The 13,591-nt window shown below is 44.2% G+C and overlaps 1 protein-coding gene across 2 annotated transcripts in view; it reads right to left on the reverse strand.

The window, feature by feature from the left end:
* The window catches only part of SHISA9 (shisa family member 9), a 277,497-nt gene that overhangs the window by 81,876 nt on the left and 182,030 nt on the right, over nucleotides 1-13,591 (reverse strand). The gene's annotated exons all lie outside the window — the stretch shown is intronic.

Raw genomic sequence — 13,591 nt, forward strand, 5'->3', positions numbered from 1 at the left:
AAAAAGACACATACTTTGCCCTTGTAAAGCTTATATATTAAAATTGACAGAAATCAGACTTTTGTCCAGAAAGTTGGTCCCATTACCTGCACGTGAATCTGAAGTGAAAGGAAGTTTCAGGGAAAGATCTCACCCATCAAGTTGGTATCTCAATAGTAATGGCTAAGAGCATGAGTTCAAGATTAGGCACACCTATGCTTAAATTCTGACTCTGACACGCTGTCTCATTGTAAGAGCTCAAAAAATGTTGGCTTTAAGAAGTACGTACCTAACTTCCTCCCAGAGGACTTGGATAATAACCCTTTCATTTCCTGAATGCAGCAATTTTGACTTCAGTTAAGAGCCTTGTCCATTGGGCTGAGGTTTCCAGTGTCTTCTCAAGTCAAGGAACTGTAAATTTCTCAAGATGTACTAGGATGTAACTCTGTAAGATCAGCAATGTTTTGTATGTTGTGTGTGCTGATAAAACTTCAGTGTCTAGAACAGCTTCTGACACAGAGTAGGTTATTTTCAATAAGTTATTTGTTAGGAAAATGAATACTGTAACTGTCAGCAGATTGCAGAAATCGATCTGTCCAATCATTACTATTATTGACAACTGCCACTTTACACCTAAACCATGAAATGCGTTCCACACTGCACCTTTAATTCTCTCAATAAAATCATGAAGCAGGTCTGATTATTCCATTTTATAGTCGTGCAAGCTAAGTAATCTTAGACTTGGCGAAGTTAAAACTTGCCCAAGTCCACGTAATTGCTAAGTGACACAAGTGGAATTTGAACTCAAGGTTGGTTCCAATAGTGGACTATGCTGCAATCCAGGCACCCCTTTGGTTTCTTGGGGAGAAGCAGAGAATCTCCTTTCCCTCTCATCCCTCTGATGAAGAATCCAAACTAGACAGTGAAGAACACAGACAAAGAGACTGGCATTAAGGAAACAATAGAGCTGAAGACACTGCATGGTCAATAACTGCTGAAAAATCATGGCACTAATTAAGAAAGATGCTCCTTGTTCTGCCAAAAGCTCTATCTTCTTGCAGGGATCAATAAATCAAAAATAATTGTTTACTTTGTCTAGGCTCCCTGCCTTCTCTTCTGCCTGTGTTTTTTCTTTCATTCTTTGTGTAATGTGAAAGTTGATGAAGGAGCCTCATTTTCACTAATGAAAGAAACTTAATTTTTTCAACACTATATCCCTCATTAAGAAGAGCAAAATCTACTTAGTGAGGGTTCTGCTTCCTCCCATTTGTCCAAACCAAGGCCCAAGATCAGTAGAAGGCCAGTTTTCACATGCAATCTGAGCTTCCATTAAATCTATTGTTTCACCAAGGGCATTTAATGACAGACGGTTAACAGTCACTAAAATGACGGCAGCACTTGCCTCTTGTTTTTTGTTTATCTTGCCACTCTCACCCCCAGTAGTGTATGCAAGGCCAACAGTGATGTGGCCCCAGAGAACCTGGAATCAAGAAACTAGGTTATCCGCTGAATATAAGATGGACACCAGAGTAGAGGTAAATAACATCAACTTAAAGGAGTAGTAAGGAGAAAACAGTCTCCCATGCTGGGACATAACAGTAGATCCATCCATTAGCAGAATTCCTGTCCAGCCACAAGAAGAGTAAAGGAAGAAGACATCCGTCATGGCCCTCCATGGTCTGTGCAAGACATGTCCAGGACTATGCTACCAACTTAAATATGTTTTCTGATACATGTAGTAAGTCAACTGATATACTGATAAACGTTTAACAATCAGATTTCTGGGGGAGAAAAAAAAGCAGTAATTTGTAACATCTGCCAATTATCACAGTGTAAATATTCTCAGCATGCCCAACTGCAAGCAACCAACAGGAATGTTGGATTTGGGAAAAGACATGTACAATTGATCCTTGTAGGTCAAAACAAGCACGCTCCAGCATCCCTGGTGGTACCACTGAAGGAATATTTTGACTATAATTTAGCTTCCCATGTGGTGTGACCCACAGAAGAGATTTCATTCATCTACCCCAACGCTGTCTGCTTGATGACCAACTCTCTCTTTCAGTGGCAATAGATATATTTTTATGATGGTTTATACATCAGTCTAGTGGGAGTCAATTGCTGGAGCCAGGTCACATCAAGAGAGACAGCCAATAAGGCTGGGGAGCACAGCTAGAGCACGGTGACCAGACCAGAGCTGGCCCACTGGGGACCAGTGCAGCTGCTTACTGGTCTTCCCTGTGTCATGTGTGAAGTTCTTATCACCCTCTGTTGTAACAGTTTGAATTCCAGAAGGAGAAGTATGGAAACATATTTATCCTAAGCACACTGTGCTGTTAGGCTGAAAATGTCCACTAATACATTAAGTGAGTAGGCTAATTGGAATAGAAGAAACATCTACTGAGGACCTTTCCTCAGCTCCATATGCTCTTAAGTTCATCCCCACTAACTTGACTATATCTTCTCCCTTAAAAAATATAAAAAGGGGAATTAGGGAAAAGCCTTACAGCCCCTGTGACATACTGTATAGCATCCTGAATAATGTTCCCTCTAAAAAAAAATTCCTAAACAGTATACTAACATGCTTTAACTTGCTTCAAAATAGTAAGGTCTCTGCATTGCCATGGAAATGTCCCTCCCTCGGTGAAATAATGACATGATAAAAAATAGCATTAAATCTGGGGTCAAAAAAAGGCAGAGGTGAGCCAGGTGATGGACCATCAAAAGGATGATTTGATAATGCATCGTCTGCAGTCTTCATAGGCAGGGCAAGATAACTATGCACAGCTCTAATATCAAGACTTGGAGCCTGAGTATTATAGACTAATCGTCTCTATTTGCAAAGTTTCCACTGCAGCTGGCCAAAGAGTTATAGTCATAAATTGGGTTATGATTACATGTATTTACCTGGACTGTGAAAACCAAGTGGAGCCAAGAGGAGCTCAGAAGCTGCAGTTAAACTGCCTGGCTCAGGCAGTATGGTTTGGGGGACTCAAATTCTCTAGCTACAGAAGGGAATGTGTAGGCTGTTACTGACGTGGACTCAGGGAAGACCTAACAAGTACTTGTGGCTATGCCACTCGGCCTGGCCGTGCTAGACACCCCATTATCTATCACAATTATAATGAACCTTGGACTCCCATTTCACCCAGTCCACATCCAGAGGAAAGACCTAGAGCCAGACCCAGCAGAGCTTTCTCCAACTGGCTATGGGTTCAAGGATGAGGCTCAGAAACGTTTCCAGCATGGGGATGCTGGAACTTTATTTCAGGTAGAATAGAAAGCCATGTTTATTTCAACTTGTATGGTGGGGAATCATTCTACCATCTGAGTTAATTTCCTGCTTCGGCAAAGATGACCTACGGACAGGTCCCTGCACAGTTATCAATGTGAACTGTCATCCTCAATGTCCAGTATTATAGCTACAAGGAGAGGGCAGTCATGGGGAAGTACCAACCAGCCACCACATTTTTAGACAAATCCCCATGACTTGCCTATTGTCTTACCTGACTAACAAGTGATGGCAATAAACCTCAATTAATTAAGACTATGAAATGGGAAACTGGGGAGAGAGGTACATAGAAGCTCTCTGTAGTATCTCTGCAACTTTTCTATAAGTCTAAACTATTCTTAAGTAAACACTTGGAAACAAAAGACTATCACATAATTTCCGGTCCATTGAGATTTTGCTTAGGGTTCCAGATGTCATGTGGCCCACAAAATGATTGCTCTCGTGGGCAAGTCTGGATTTGACTATCCTGTTGAAAACTCACTGTTGGTATTGTTTCCACTATATCAAAAAATGCATAGTAAAAAGACTAGAAAATAAGCAGTTGCTGCCTTTGGACCATGGGCTTCCATAGGTAAGATGTTTTGTTTTGTTTTTACATCTCTTTGATTTCTGTCTCCTAAAATTTCCACCATGACTTTTGGGGGAAATCAGATTTGCACATAGGCTTCACTGTTGCCCAGTCATCTACAAAGTAAAGCTTCTCAGTGTAATATACCAGAGCCTTCAGGGGCTGGTCCTGCTCCTGTGATTTCATCATCCACAACTCCACCTCCTTCTGGAGATGACAGTTATTTTTCGATAGTTCTAAATGCCCATACGTGTAACACACATGTCCTGTGGCCTCACAACTCGGAATCTTCATACATCTAATCCTACAACTTCAAATGCCTCAACTCGTCCCCAGTCCAATTTTGGGAGGTTTCCTTCAAAACCTAGCTATGACCTTTCTTGGGAAAGCCTCCCCAATGCCAACAAGCCTCCCTACAGCGTTCATGCTCTCCCCTCACTGCCATGCACAGGTTTCTGTCATTGCACTGCTGACACTGATAGGTATTGATGCGTTTGCATGTTCAGCCTGACTACAACATCACTGAGGGCAAGATAGCGTGTGATGTATTACTACATTCCCATGGCTATTACAGCGTCTGGCATATGGAACTCACTGTAATGAATCTTTGTTGGGTGGATAGTGAATGGACCCATGAGATGTTTGCTTACCCCCAGAATAGAGAGCATTATTGACCTATAAAAGAAAAAAGCTTGACCGACAGCCAAGAGCCAAAACAGAAAGACAGAGCCGAGCTGGGAAGTAGGGTGAGAAATGGACAGAACCATGACAAAGGGTACAAGGATACAGACGACCAGGAGCCTCACTCATCTGAATCAGAGCCAATATGAGTGAGTCTGAGCCTCAAGGGTTGTCCTTTCTGAGGCCGTGGGGTAAGAGCTTTAAAGTTGTCTTGCTGTGAGGTGCCAAACAAGACATTCTAACCTGACTTGTCTTGTTTACTCATATGATCTTTAAATTATTGGGAACAAAATGTTCATCAGAGATCATCAAATCCAGTGGTCTGTAAACTGCACTTCACAGGAATTTGGGATTCTACAGAATTGTTTCAAAGACAGAGAAAGTGGAAGAGGCTGGTGGTGCAGGCACACCAAGTGGGGCAGCTCCATTCGTGACTGGCTTACAAAGTGGCACCCACACAAGATTCCTGAAGAAATGGTTATACTGATAATGCAAAGGGAAGTGGGGGGGGAGGGGAAGGGGGAAAGAGAAGGAAGGAAGGAAGGAAGGAAGGAAGGAAGGAAGGAAAGAAGGAAGGAAAGAAAAAGAGAGAGGGGGAAGCTTGGGAGTGGGGAGATGAAGGTTGAGAAGGAAGGGAAAGGAAGAGAGGAGACAGACAGGGAGATGAAGGGAGGAAGGAACAAAACCAAAAAAGGAGGGAGCGAGAGAGGAAACTAGAAAGGAAAGGAAGGAAAGGAGGAAAGAATGAAGGAAAGAGGGAGGGAGAGAAGGAGAAAGGAAGGGAAAGGGAAAGGGAAAGGGAAAGGGAAAGGGAAAGGGAAAGGAAGGGAAGGGAAGGAAGCAGGAAGGGGGGAGGAAGGGAGGAGGTTGATGGAGGGAACAAAGTTAAGGAAGAGAAACAAAATAAGGAAGAAAACAAATTACTAATAACATCCAAACCTATCACAAGAAAATGAAGTCAGGACAGGAGAATTTCTGAGGTCACTCTGGAAGGAAACATTACTTTCACAATGATGACTCTAGTCTTCTAATTCAAACTCAGTGCATTTGTTTGAGAACAGAAGTTCCATTAGCTCCATCCACCCCACCCCCACTCCCCTTACCCTGCAATGCAGCAAGGTACCCTAATTAAAGCTCCCAGCCTGAGGGGCACCTGGGTGGCTCATTTGGTTAAGCAACCGACTCTTGATTTCAGCTCAGGTCATTATCCCAGAGTCGTGGGATTAAGTCCCATATTGGGACTCCACACCGAGTGTGGAGCCTGCTAAAGATTCTGTCTCTCCCTCTCTCTCTGCCCTTCTCCCCTGCTCATGCTCTCTCTCCAAAATAATATATAAAAAAAAAAACAAACTCCTAGCCCAAGGTGCCAATGAAGCAAAGGTGAAGGTAGGTGTAATAGAATTAAAAACTTCAGATAGACGATCAGACACTCCAGCCATCTCATGAGGCACTAATCCTGCAAAAAGATATTGCCAAATAGGGAATCCTCATGACCTGCTCCCATGAATGGGGGAAAATGATTCATAATTACAACAGCAATTGTTTGCAGGGAAATAAGAGCTGATGTGTCTGGAAATCCCTTGTCCTCCTAAATGGCTCAAATGCTCCCTTTGTGAGGCGTCCATATTCCTGAATCACTGAAAAACTAAAATCCCTCTTCAAAGATCATCCAAGAGAGAACTTGAATAAGACCTGGAGGGATGGTTAGTGGAGTCCAAGGTCTGGAGGCTACCATATTTGTTCATTCAACGTACACTTCTCTGAGGGCCTCCTCTACACAAGTACTGGCCTAGGAGATGGATATACAGAAGTGAAGATGTGGGGCCGTGTTCTCAAAAGGTAGATTACTCTGATTATAATCATGTGATAAGGGAGGGATGTGAGGGAGGGATGATGAGAACCTAACCCACCTCTCCCAGCACAGCAGAGTAGACAACAGTTCCTGGACCAGAGGTTCTCAACTTTAACTGGCATATGGATTACCAGGGGATCTTGTTCAAGTGCGGGTTCTGATTCAGCAGCTCTGGGATGGGGTCTCAGATTATGCATGTCAGATGGGCCCAGCTGATGCTTATGCTGCTGTTTGCAGAGAGAAGGTTCTGGAACAGGGCCACTCAAAACACGGTCCATGAAATAGCAGCATCACAGCCATTTATGAGTATGCATAAATGCAAACTCTCAGGCTTTACTACAGACCAACTAAATCAGAATCTCTGACGATAAAGCCCAGAAAGCTGTGCTCTATCAAATTCTCCAGGTGATTTTTATACATGCTAACATGAGAAGCAGCACCCTTGTGCATGTACATAAACTGAGTCCTAAAGAAAGAGGTAAGACTGCCAGGTTAAGAACTCCACCCAACAGCATCTAGCATGCCTGCAAGTGCAGTTCCAACAAATATTTCTCATTCACTTGGCTAGTTACAAAAGACAGACATCCTTGCGAAAACAAAACTCTACCTGATTTCCCACAAACTGAGACAGGCTTGAAAACTCCTGGATGGGAAAGGATACATCCTGCTGATGTTGCCACAAAGACGGCAAGTGTTTGCCATGTGTGGCCCCATATGCTCATTCTGTTCCTGTGACAGACATCATTAATCAATCCCTGTTCTCTTTCTTGCTTAACCCAGCCCTTGTCTCAGAAACCTCAGAGTTTCAGCAAAGTTATGTAAGTTGTCTGCGGTCAAGCAGCTGCTAATAAAGAGTTTGAATTCAAGCCCAGGTCTTTCTGGCTTGAAACACGGGTCTTTTGCTTGTACAGTCTAATACACAGAGGCATCGCTGATACGGTTGATTAAAAAAAAAAAAACAAGACCACAGAATCGCAAGGGCTTCAGGACAGTTATTTCCAGGTAGCTCTAACCCTTAAAAGAGTCTGTGGATTCTCTTAAAGGGCCTATCTTAGCCCAGAATCTCTGAGTGTCAGAGGGCCTGGGATGCAGATTTCAGCTTCTGATGGATCACAAAGGACCTGATCGTGGCCTGGAATATTTACCCCAGGAACACAAAATCCTGAAGAAACAAACCCAAAGGAACGATCATTGCTTTAAATACTCATTCTTCGGCCTGGTTTATTTCTCTCAACCCAAGGGACATGTGGCAATGTCTGGGCACATTTTGGGTTATTACAACCAAAAGAGGGAGAGGATGCTCCTCAATCTAGTGGGGAGAGGCCAGGGATGCCGCTAAACATCCCCAAATGCATGGGACTTCCCTCTCCGCCCAGGGAGTTACCAGCCCAAAATGTCACTAACTCCAAAAGCAAGAAACTCTGCATCACCGGCACTGGTGGTTAGAAGCAGTCAAGATAAGCAGTCACGCGTTCCCTAAATTTGGGACTAATGATAATGAAGATCGTGATAAACAGCGGCATCAGCAGTAAACCTCTACTGGATGGCAGACGTTCGCCTAAATGCGTACACACTTCTCACTGTTCTGGTCCTCATCCAACCACCCTTTGAGGCAGGGACTGTTACTAACCCCATTTTACTAATAAGGAAACTGAGGCTCCCAAAGTCACCTAGCTGGTAAGCATGAGAGCTGCTGTTCCACCACTGCCTGGCCCTAAATATGGATTCTTGACTACTCTGGTGAACTGAAAATCAAGAGAGGATTTCTGTTCTGGCTTCTAGGTTCATTTCTTTAGGAAAGAGAACACAAGACAGCAAAGTGTTTGCCCTTCTCTGGGTTTTTGTGGAAGGAAGCTATCAGCACTAAAGACTGAGCAGTGACTAGTGTTTGTAGTGGAAGGGAACAAATGGCAAATCTCTGAGATCAGGTTCTCTCCCCGCCGTAGGGGCTAAGGAGGAAGACTGGTGTACTGGAAGGAACATTATGTCAGGAAGCAAGACACACAGATTTGGGGGCCAGCTGTGACACGAATATGTTGTGGGACTCTGGGCGAGTTACTGAAACTCTCAAGCCTGATTTTTCCTTTCTGGTATTTTCCATTTTAACTCTTTCCATGATTGTGTAGATCAGGAGTTGACAAACTGTGGCACGCAGCCCAAATGTGGCTGTCCCTTGTTTTTGTCAATAAAGTTTTATGGGGACGTGGCCACACCCATCTTTTACATACTGTCTATGGCTGTATTTGTGCTACCAGGAAAGAGCTGGGTAGTTGCAAGAAAGATTGTATGATCCACAAAGCCTTAAATATTTATTGTCTAGTCTTTTACAGAAAAAGTTTGTTGACCCTTAGTGTAGAAGTCTCTTTATAGACTTTCTTTCCAAATCTGTGCAATAGGAAAATAAAAACAAGCCTCTGATACAAACTACACTGAACTGAATTATCATGATATTCTGATGAAATCACCTATGTAAAAGTACTTTCAAAAAGTACTAAAAAAATGTGAGCCATACTACTATTATTTATATATTTATTATGTGGTATATATTCATTTATAAATTATGTAACAATTATATTTAAAATTATGTAAAATATGTATTATATATTTGTTATATATCAGTATTAGTATTAGATGATGGGATATGATAAAGGAGAAATGATACAGGAGAAATATGATGCAGAAATTCATATGGAGCCTGTTTGGGATTCTCTCTCTCTCTTTCTCTCTCTCTCTCTCTCTCTGGGCCTCCCTGCTTGCATGCTCACTCACTCTCTCTCAAAATAAATAAACAAAATAAAAGAGCCAAAAGGCATGGAATTGGGAATCAAGCACACCTGAGTATGAATCCAAGCCCACCCAATTATTATTCTTGTGATTTAAAGTAGTTATTAAATTCCTTGAGAGTCAGTTTTCTAACCTGAGGGTAATATTAAACTGGGGAAGAGAAATTATGCATAATGGGATAATTACACTTAATTCCTAAAGTTGCTGGGAGGGTGAAATAAGATATATTCAATCATGTATGCATGTGCCCACTGAACATGCCGTACAGATGCTCCACTTTGTACCTGGGACTGTGCCAATCACCAGATGTACAGCTGTGCTCAGACAGCCATGGTCCCTGCACCCTGGCACCCACAGTCTAGTTGGGATACAGACCTTGAGCCAGAAGTCCCAGCACACCGAAGTTCACTAAAGACTCTGAAGGCCATTCAAACGAAGCAGTGACATTAGTGTGACTGCCACGAAGAACTAAGAATTTTTCAAAGGTACAAGAAATGATCTGGGTTCCCAGTTGTGAGATGCCTTTGAGGAGTGGTGGGGGATTCACAAAGCCAGAAGATCTGAACTCAGGCAAGGGAGAAGGGAAACAGAACACTGTCTAGGCCTGAGCAAAGGATAGGACATGGGGTAAGAGACAGAAAAGGGAGAGAAAGAGAATGTGAAAAAGGCAGGCTCAGAGGGCAGATTTTCCTCTACAGAGCATCATGGCACCAGGGGCGAGGCGGGGGGGGTCATCACACACCCACCAGGGATGCCTCCTTCCCTTGCAGAAAGTGGCCCCCCCAGGCTCCTCCAAAGAAGCCCATACAGCTGCAAACACCCAGCAGAGCACAACCACACTCATGAACGTGGTGCCAGAGGACATAGGCATGTTTTACTAAACTGGTTCCCTTTTCTTCCTGAGAAACTGGCCACACCGTATTTACCAGTCTCCCTCATAACAAGGTACAGCCACACAATAGTTCTGGATAATGCAACCTAAGTAGAAGTTATGTTTGCCCCTCAAGGTCTATTTAGTAAAAGCCTCTTGTCCCCCGTCTTACACTGTCCCCTGGTCTGCTAGGGGCCCAATGGAGGACTTCAGGGCCCTAAGAAAACGGCAGAGCCAGCAGAACGTAGGGTCCTGAGGCCCTGAATGATTGCGTGTAGCAGCGCTCACTGGCATGGGAACAAGAAGTGAACACGGGTCATATTCATGCACTGGGTGTTTGAAGTTTCTGGTTTTCCTTCGTAGACCTAATTAATACATACGAGTATTTTGGGGCACCTGGGTGACTCAGTCGGTTAAGTGGCCAACTTTGGCTCAGATCATGATCTCAGTTTGTGAGTTGGAGCTCCACATCGGGCTCTGTGGTGACAGCTCAGAGCCTGGAGCCTGCTTCGGATTCTGTGTCTCCCTCTGTCTGCCCCTCCCCCATTCACACTCTGTCTCTCTCTCTCTCTCTCTCAAAAATAAATAAATGTTAAAATTTTTTTAAAAAATATACACAAGTATTTTATTTTCCCTTTATACACTTACTGCCACTAGAACAGAAGCTTCATGAAGACAAGAACCCTGTCTTCTCATTTGCTCCTCTGTCTAAAACAGTCCGACATAAACAAGATGCTCAGAAACACATTTGTAGACACAACTATTCGTAGGTTGAGGACGAGATGAATGTCAATCAGTGGCCGAGGGTCACTGGGAAGAGATAAAAGCTGACACATGGGGCACCTGGGTGTCTCAATCGGTTAAGCGTCCGACATCAGCTCAGGTCATGATCTCACAGTCCATGAATTCGAGCCCTGCGTTGGGCTCTGTGCAGACAGCTCGGAGCCTGGAGCCTGCTTCGGATTCTGTGTCCGCTCTCTCTCTGCCCCTCCCCTGCTCATGCTCTGTCTCTATCTTAAAAATAAATTAAAACATTAAAAAAAAAAAAAAAGCTGACACACAACACGGCTCTTCTGTGAACAGTAAAGTTCTGTGAAGATATTTACTTTTTCCGTCACTGCAGAAGTGGGTTTGTGGCCACACAGGCACAGAGTAGGCATACAGGCATGGACACAGTGAGTTCTTACAGCACTGTGGTGTAAACACAAGTACACAGCCATGGCACAGCTCAATTCCTAGAGCACGATGGGAACCGGAAATGATTACATACTAAACGGAAGAGCAACTTCTTGCTGTCCATGTGGGGCCCATGTCTGTCTCCCGGTGGGTCACAAGCGAAGCTCACAGATTTATACACTGAGCTTAGGCTCTGGGCCCAGATAATGTGGGAATGAATGAGAATGCTAACACCACTATCAAGTTCTTTGTAGCCACCTGGCACTGTGATAAGAGTGTTATATATGCCCCATGGTGCTGAATTTGCTTCTCGACCCTACATGGTAGGTGTTACTGCTATTTTCATTTTACGAATTCAGCATATCCAGCTTTAGAGAGGTGAAGGAGAGGTCTTAGAGCTACCCAGCCAGAGGGGCTTCCCAGATGCTGATCTGAGGCACAAGCCTTCACCCCTCCACTAGTCTGTCTTCATCTGTAAAATGGGAACAATAATGCACACCTAACAAGTCTGTTCAGGGGATAAAAGTATATCAGACAAGGCATGTAGAATTCCCTGCCGATCACCTGGCACTGAGAAGGAGCTGGGAAATATGCCACCTTCTTCCCCTTCTCTTCCCTTCATTCGCCCAGGAGAGACATTATGTCCTAGGCAAGGGTCTGAGCTCCCAACACCAGCAGCAAGCAGAGGCTGTGTCCCCAAATGACTCTGCCACTAGGGCCAGGCAGTGTGCATCAAACCCTTCATAGTATTTAAACTCCGTCTGGGCACCTAATTATCTTAATGATGCAGAATTCAAAATAGCACAGTCTGTGAGCACCCCAGGAAAGGTCCTGATCACAGACATGGGCCTATTAAACCAGAGAAAAGAGTCTAATAAAAGAATGTAACAATTGGAGTACTTACAAGGGGAAAGGCTGACAGGTCACCATGGGAAGCTGGGCCCTCCCTGAGATTCCCTCCTCCGGTCCGAGTTTCTTGGAATAGGTCCACCTCCTCGCTTGGGTCTCCACGCTTCAGGGGCCATGACTCTTTTATCGTGACTATGTGACTTCATTCTCACAATCGTGTGAGCTAGACATGGCTAAGCCTGTTTCACAGACAAGAGGACTGAGCCCTAGAGAAAGGTGGGTCTTCTGGAATAAAATTCCTAAGCTCACCCTGCAGCCTGGTGTCCTGGGAAACCAGTCACATAGACAGCTTGAGTTTGTGACTTGCAAGAGAGCCAAAGAGAAACCCTTCAAGAGTTGGCCTGTGGAGTCTTTTCTTCGATCCTTTCTTTCCCCTTCGTCTCTTCCTTCTTCCTCCTTCCCTCCTTACTTAAATTCCTTTTATTTTCTCCCTCCATTCTCTGCCTTTGTTTTCTCTCTTTCCTTCCCTCCTTACTTTGATTGTCTCCCTCTCTCCTTCCCTCCTTCCTTTCCCTCAATTTCTCTCTACATCCCTCCTTTCCTCCCTCCCTCATGCACCCTCAGGCTCTCACAGTATTGATTAACTACCTACTCTTTGCCTGGCCTTACGCAACATGTTGGGAACACTCAGATCCATTAGACATATCTGTCTTCTCAAGGAATTCACATTCAGGTGGGGTAGGGGGACAGAGAGCAAAACAGACCCCACAGTAGTGAGGTTAAGTATTACGATAGGGAAAACAGAGTTGGCTGTGAGTGTGGATGAGGGCCCCAGGGAAGGCTTTCACTTCCAGGCAGCCTCTTCATCACTGTCTAAACTTCCGTCCAAGCTCAAGATGTCACCATCCACCCACATCGGGCTGTGAACACTTTGTCAGCCTCTGCCAATCACGGAGTTCTCAACCTGTGCCATAAGACACCTAAGGACTTGCCACTAGCTAGGATATGTCATTGAATTGGACCCTTCCTCACTTCCTGTCAATTTCGAAGAGGGCCCACCATTGCTGTAGTAGCCAAAGAAGGTAGTCTATTGCCTACCTATTCTTAACAAAAATTTTTTTTAATGTTTTATTTAATTTTGAGAGAGAGAGAGAGAGAGAAGAGTGCGAGCAGGGGAAAGGCAGAGAGAGAGGGAGACACGGAATCTAAAGCAGGCTCCAGGCTCTGAGCTGACATCACAGAGCCCGACGCGGGGCTCAAACTCATGATCCGTGAGATCATGACCCGAGCCGAAGTCAATGCTTAACCGACTGAGCCACCCAGGCACCCCGACTGCCTACCCATTCTTTATGCCAGGTAAGGATCAACAAGACTGGTAATATTAGTTATGAACCAGCGGACGTCCAACACTAACCTCAGAGCTGATCAGTGCTCAGGGCTGAGGACAGATTAATGAACAATAAACACATAAATATTTCTTTTGTTCCAGGTAATACTGAGAAATAATTGGCATGCACCACTGTGTAAGTGTCAGGCGTA

This window comes from Panthera tigris, chromosome E3, assembly GCF_018350195.1.
Source record: "Panthera tigris isolate Pti1 chromosome E3, P.tigris_Pti1_mat1.1, whole genome shotgun sequence".
NCBI lineage: Eukaryota > Metazoa > Chordata > Mammalia > Carnivora > Felidae > Panthera > Panthera tigris.